The sequence below is a fragment of the Corvus brachyrhynchos genome, unplaced genomic scaffold (genome assembly GCF_000691975.1).
Source record: "Corvus brachyrhynchos isolate BGI_N302 unplaced genomic scaffold, ASM69197v1 scaffold1, whole genome shotgun sequence".
NCBI classification, from domain to species: Eukaryota; Metazoa; Chordata; class Aves; order Passeriformes; family Corvidae; genus Corvus; species Corvus brachyrhynchos.
The window spans coordinates 225,789-231,857 of NW_008237222.1; positions in this window are offsets into that span (position 1 = coordinate 225,789).

A 6,069-nucleotide genomic window follows, 5' to 3' on the forward strand; every position below is an offset into this window, starting at 1 on the left:
CTTTAAAAAAAAAAAGTAACTAGTCAGCACTGTTTTGAAAAAAAAATCTGTCACTTTAACATTAAAATAAGATTTCCCCCCGACGAAAAACTGCATTTCAGAATACACCACATGTTTCCGAGTGACTGAAATATCCAGGCAGGTGTAAATCAGGAAGAACATCTCAAACAAGGTGAAAAGGGAAGGGACTGCTCACTATCCTTTGTGACGTAACTACAGCACAAGAGTTACCAAGCCATGAAGAGCATAATTTAAAACAGAGAAAAGGAGATTGTTTTCCATTCACTCAATTTGTTTTCTGCTTGTACATATAGATCCTAAATACACAAAAATGCTTGGTAGTGTGCAAAATGCATTAAAGAACATTCAAAGTTTGAAAGTATATTAAAGACAGGAAAAGAAACCTGCTAGCGCTTACTACTTCAACAGGCACCAAGATCAGAATGATCTTGAGCTGAAAAAAAATTGAAGGCTCAAAAAACTGGAAGGATTCATGTGAATGTCCTGTTCTTCCTTACGTATTTGTTTTGAGAAACTCTTGAAGACTTCTGTTTTCCATCAGTACTTATGCTTTCACATTTCAATTTTTTCATTTTAGGGAAATACTAAAAATATGTTATTATTACACTGCTTTCACACCTAAACGATCAAAAATAAAGTGAATTGACAGTTCACTTTAGGTTGCCAAAAGAACTTCTGGAGCCTCCATTCCTGGAGACACTCAAAAGCCATCTGGACATCGTCCTGGGTTCTAGTTGGCCCTGCTTGTGCAAGTGGATTGCAAGAAGACCTCCAGAGGTCCCTTCCAATTTCAGCTATTTTGTGAATTTTAAAATGAAGGTACAATTTAAAACAGAGAATGCAAACACTTAACATCAATTAAAGCACAAAACTTAATTCACAGAACCACACGAGAACTGTACTATGCACATGCTGTACCTTTTAAACAGTACAGCTTGGACCTCGCTTTGTATGTATGAACCTCAATGGGATTTTGGCTGGGCTTAAATATCTGTGCCATCTAATTGCAAGGTAGCACTACAAGCTGTAAATTATGGTTGATCAGTCTTGCAACCTGTGAACCATATATACTTCAGTGACCAAGACTGCTCCTTGGGCTGGGAGTACACCAATTTTAAACTGATCAGAAAGCAGCCGCAACTTTCTCCAAACTGTCATTCCCCACTGCCCAACTCCCTTAAGCAGTAAATCCTGAATGATGCCACATACATCAGACACGCTGTATATATGCAAAACAATCATCCTATACTGGTGCAGTGGGTTTGACACTCCAGGAAGGCTGTACCTCCAATGCACACACAGGAAATCTGCACCAAACACAAGTAGTTAGCCCAGAGGTGCTGGAACTACACAAATTTACTGCATGCATTGAAGCATTTATTTTATGCACGGACATTAGCTTAATGCATTCCAGAAGTATTGAATTTGTTGCAGACATGCTAAAGAGTATATTGCACACGTTATGGAACTGTTACGCCTAAATTATGGAATAATGTAGGGAGACTAGTAGCACATGATTTACTAATCCACTGAAAATGTGAGTGGTCAATAAAGCACAAAAAGGAAGCTGAAAATCTTTACCTTTAGATGCAGGGAGAAAAAAAAAAAAGGAAAATAAAACTTAAGAAAATGCATTAAGATTACAAGGGAATAAAAGAACATATTTGGAACCTGGAAATAAGCAGTCTGAGGGCTGCTTAAGGCATTATGTCCTTACTGTTTAAAAAAACCTCTGCACTGGGGCATGCTCAAGTTTGTTGGTTTTTTTGGTTTTTTTTTGTTTTTGTTTTTTGGTTTTTTTTTTTACAACCCCCAGCCCAGTCCCTCCCCCAAAAAAAGAGAAAGAAATGCAAAAATAAACCAAAAAACCCCAACAAAACCCAACAAACCACTCTATGTTACTGATCACATTTCAGATTTAAAACATGCTGCTGCAGATCAAGGAGCTGAAATGTTATCATTTATCCTTTTGTTACCTGTCTTTCAAAAAAATACCACTAAAAATTTCTGGCTTCAAGTCACAGGGTAAGTTTGCCATCCTTAACAACTACATTTACAGCACCTATGTCCACAGCTTCTCCAAAAGAAACAAAACATACCATACTGCATGCTCACTTACCCAGGTTTCAAATACTGCATTAACTGAGCTTATAAACATTGAAACAGACTTTCAAAGCCAGCCTTGAGTGCTAGTATTTTAAACCTGTGTAGTAACTCAAATACCAAGCACCATTAACAGGATTATTTTTCCACTTAATTCGTAACAGATGCAAAAAGACATTCTACTTAATAATATTAAGTCCTATTATTTCTATAATTAAACAAATTGCATGAAGCTTATACGATTCACTAGCACGGAAATACTACTTAACCTATTCCATATATTGTTCCTTATTATATTAAAAGCATCTGTTCCTTAATGCCAAAACCACATTCTGCAAATAAACATGCTTAACCTCAAGCATGTAAGTTACTTTATTTAAGTCAAGAGAAGTACCTGTGTGCCTCAAATTACAATCAAAATTCCTGCAGGATGGAGGGTGCATTTTCTCCTTTAATCCTCCTCTCCCTAAATTACCTCTTAGGTCTACTTTTCTGATAAATGGGATTTTACACAAACAGGCCCTAAAAATTTCCACCAGTAGATACTTCCTCCTATCTCCACAATCAGGTATTTCTGTCAGGTTTATTTACAAAGCCTTCTGAGTCTATAAAGTCCTGTAAGAAAGATACCAAACTGACTCTACAGCCCAACAGTCTGCTTGGAAATTTCCTTTATTCCCTATGTAGGTAAGAGAAAAAACAAATTAAAGCAGATACTGGTTTCTAGCGTCCAGCATTAGTTTAGCAAGACCTCAGAAAGGCAGGTTAAGAGCACATATGTTTAATCTGCCACTGCTGACACAGGATCCTTCTGCATTACTTCCAACGGTCCAAGCAAGTGGCTAAGTTCCCCAAAACAAGACAGTCCTGCAGGGGTGAAGTGAGCCAAGGACCGTGCAGGTTTACAAGCCCACCAGCAGTCTGTATACACATGCATCCCTCTGCATGAGCCTCACAGTGCACTGGATCTCAAAATGGGTCAGAATTTTCAGACACTGTTCTAATCACACAGTAATATACACGGTACACTCATGGCTCTGTGATTAGGAGGAAGAAAAGAGAGAACAAAATATTTGCATGCTTATAATGAAGCAGTATCTGTCTGATTTTATCTATAAACATTTACATAATACTAAGAAATATCCTGTCCAGTTGAAATTCTCTTTTGTACACTCCTACTGAACAGCCAGCCCAGGTGGATGGAACATCTCCCACGCTGGGGGCAGCAATGCCTTCAAGAAACATTTACAGTGGAATTTTGAAGAGCATCACAGAATGCTCTTTTCCTACCTCAAAAGAGCATATCCTGTAAAATTACAAAACAGTCATAAGTTCCAGGCTTTAAAAGAAAGGACACTGTATTGTTTTCGACATACACTAAGTGTTAGCTTTAAGCATTATTTATACGATGCTGAAGCTGTTTATATAAGCCATCTAAGACACTGGAGTTGAATGACAAAACTATTTTCATACACTGCTTACTCAAAAAATAAATACAATTCCTGAATAAGTCTAAAGATGGGATAGTAGGTGAGCTTTCCAACAAGTTTCTGCAGTAAGTCAGAGAAAGCAATGAGAACAAATGGAAACTTTAAAAATTGCTATTAAAATAATTGTGCTTTCATCTGGTTTATATTAAAGTGTCTCCCTCATAAAGAGTACATTGCTGTAAATGTCAAGCTCTTTTAAGAGCAAAATATTCAAATCACTCTTCAATAAACACTATTCCAAGCACTTACTACAGATTAAAGACAACAATTAAAATTCCTGATTTATTAGATACAACCACAAACACATAGAAAAGATTTGGAATCTACTATTTCCCCCTCCAGGAACATAAGGGAATGATTATATTTTACTTTCTCTGTGCATCTTGTAAAGAAAACTCTTGAGTATGGTGACACTGCTACACACACACTCCAAATCCAGGAGCAAGCAGCAAGCTATTTTAAGAAATGCCACATGCCTTTGGGGGCTTACACTTCCTACATTCCTTCCGCTTCAAGGGTACAAAAACTGCAATCCTTTGTAATTATTATCACAACACTTGGGATTTCAGAAGTTTCGATTTCTAATAACCAACACATTATGGAGAGACAGACCACAGCATGCTTTGTACATTTGAAAACAGTTTGATCCTGGTTGCTTCTGCAGCTGTCCCTGAGACACTGCTAATTTTCTCCCAGACGTGCAGTTACCACTGTAAGCCAGCCACATGCAGCCAGAAGGGCACACCGTAAAGGTAACTACTTCTAGTCTCAATTACATCAAAGATGTGCATAAAAAAAGTAACACAAATAATCTACATTGTTATGTTGTTGTAGACTTTTACAAATAAATTACCTTTATCCCCTGTAAAATCTTATACTACATATAACTGTTAACATCTAGTACTTGTCCTTTATTGCAGAGAACAGATTTCTAGCAATTTGGATTTGATCAGATGCTGACGTGATGCCATTGACACATTAGGCTCCAAGTCCAGCTTCCTAAAGTCACATGGTTGCAGCATTTCAAAATGTTCCTACTCATCTTTGGCAACCCTTGGGTAAGCTATGTATTTCTTGCTACTGAATGAGACCCAATTCGACAAAATTGTAGGATTTTACTACTTAATTGAAAACTAACCTAAAGCATACCTATTTGAAACATGCTTATTTTAAGCTTGGCTTTTACTATTCCAAACATTGACACCTTTCAAAAAGAACTTCCAGTACAGAAATACAGTGAAAGAAAACGAGTTGTAGTAAATTGTTGAGTCAAAAATATTTAGAAGTACTCTGGAGATTATTCAACATATATATTTTTTGCTATTCAGTACCCCCGTGGTCAAGAGAGAGAAGCAAAACCCCTAATTTATTACACAGAAATAGATCCTTTTCTTACAATCAAAACACAAAGCAAGAAGTTTATAAACAGAAGGACAACTAAGATTCAAATCACACACATTCAGTATGCAGCCTGCTGAGTAACTGCCCTCTGTGTAACAGCTGACTACTTTCCTAGAATTTTCTGATGCAAAAGCTGACAAAATATCAAATCAAAGATGTTTCCTTGCAATTGCATAAACCTAACTGACAAGCAGGTCTGTAAAATTTCAGATTTGGAAAAGAAAACTAAGACACTTTGCATTTTCTTTCATATATTTTGTACTACACCAAATATTGTAATGAAACCGAGTAGTGAAAATTCCAAAACCACTGCTCTGGCTGGACTGCACTAAAATATTTGTAGACTTTAGACACCAGAAACACACAAATCACTGAGTAGCATCTGCAGCCCATGACCCATACATAAAACTTGAATATTAGCTTCACTTTTGGGGAAGACAGCTGTAGTCAGACCTTGGCAAAGCACCATAAAATAAATACCACGACTCTCCTTGATACACTGGGAAAGAACCGTTTAAATACTCCTTTCCCCACGCAGCAGAAAAGCTACTTTGAAGACTTTACAGGAGCACAGGAACGTGTGCGAGCCGTATGCCAGGGGCAAAAAACCCCAAACCCAAAACAAACAAAAACCCCACACCAAAACCCAAAACCAACCAAGCAAAATAAAAAATATTTTAAAAAATAAAAAAAAAAAAGGAAGGAAAAGGTAAACAGATTCAAATGCACGAGGAGATGAAAACTGTCTCTGTGCAATGCACAGAAGCAAAGGAAAGCCCATTGACACAGGCTAGGAGACACCTTCACCCCCGCAAAGCACCACCGCTCCGCAGGCCGGTGGCGACGGGGACGGGCGGCGCTGAGGGAAGAGAGAGCGGTGAGAAAGGCCGGTCGGGATCCGAGGGACAAGCCGCCCGTCTCCCAGCCTCCGCCGCGGACGCATGCACCTCCCAGCCCGCGCTCCGCGGCTCGCTCCCTATTTAAAGGCTGATGTGGTGTTTAAATGGAGAGGCGGTGACGTGGGGCTGGAAAGCACCTTCCCATCCCAGCAGAG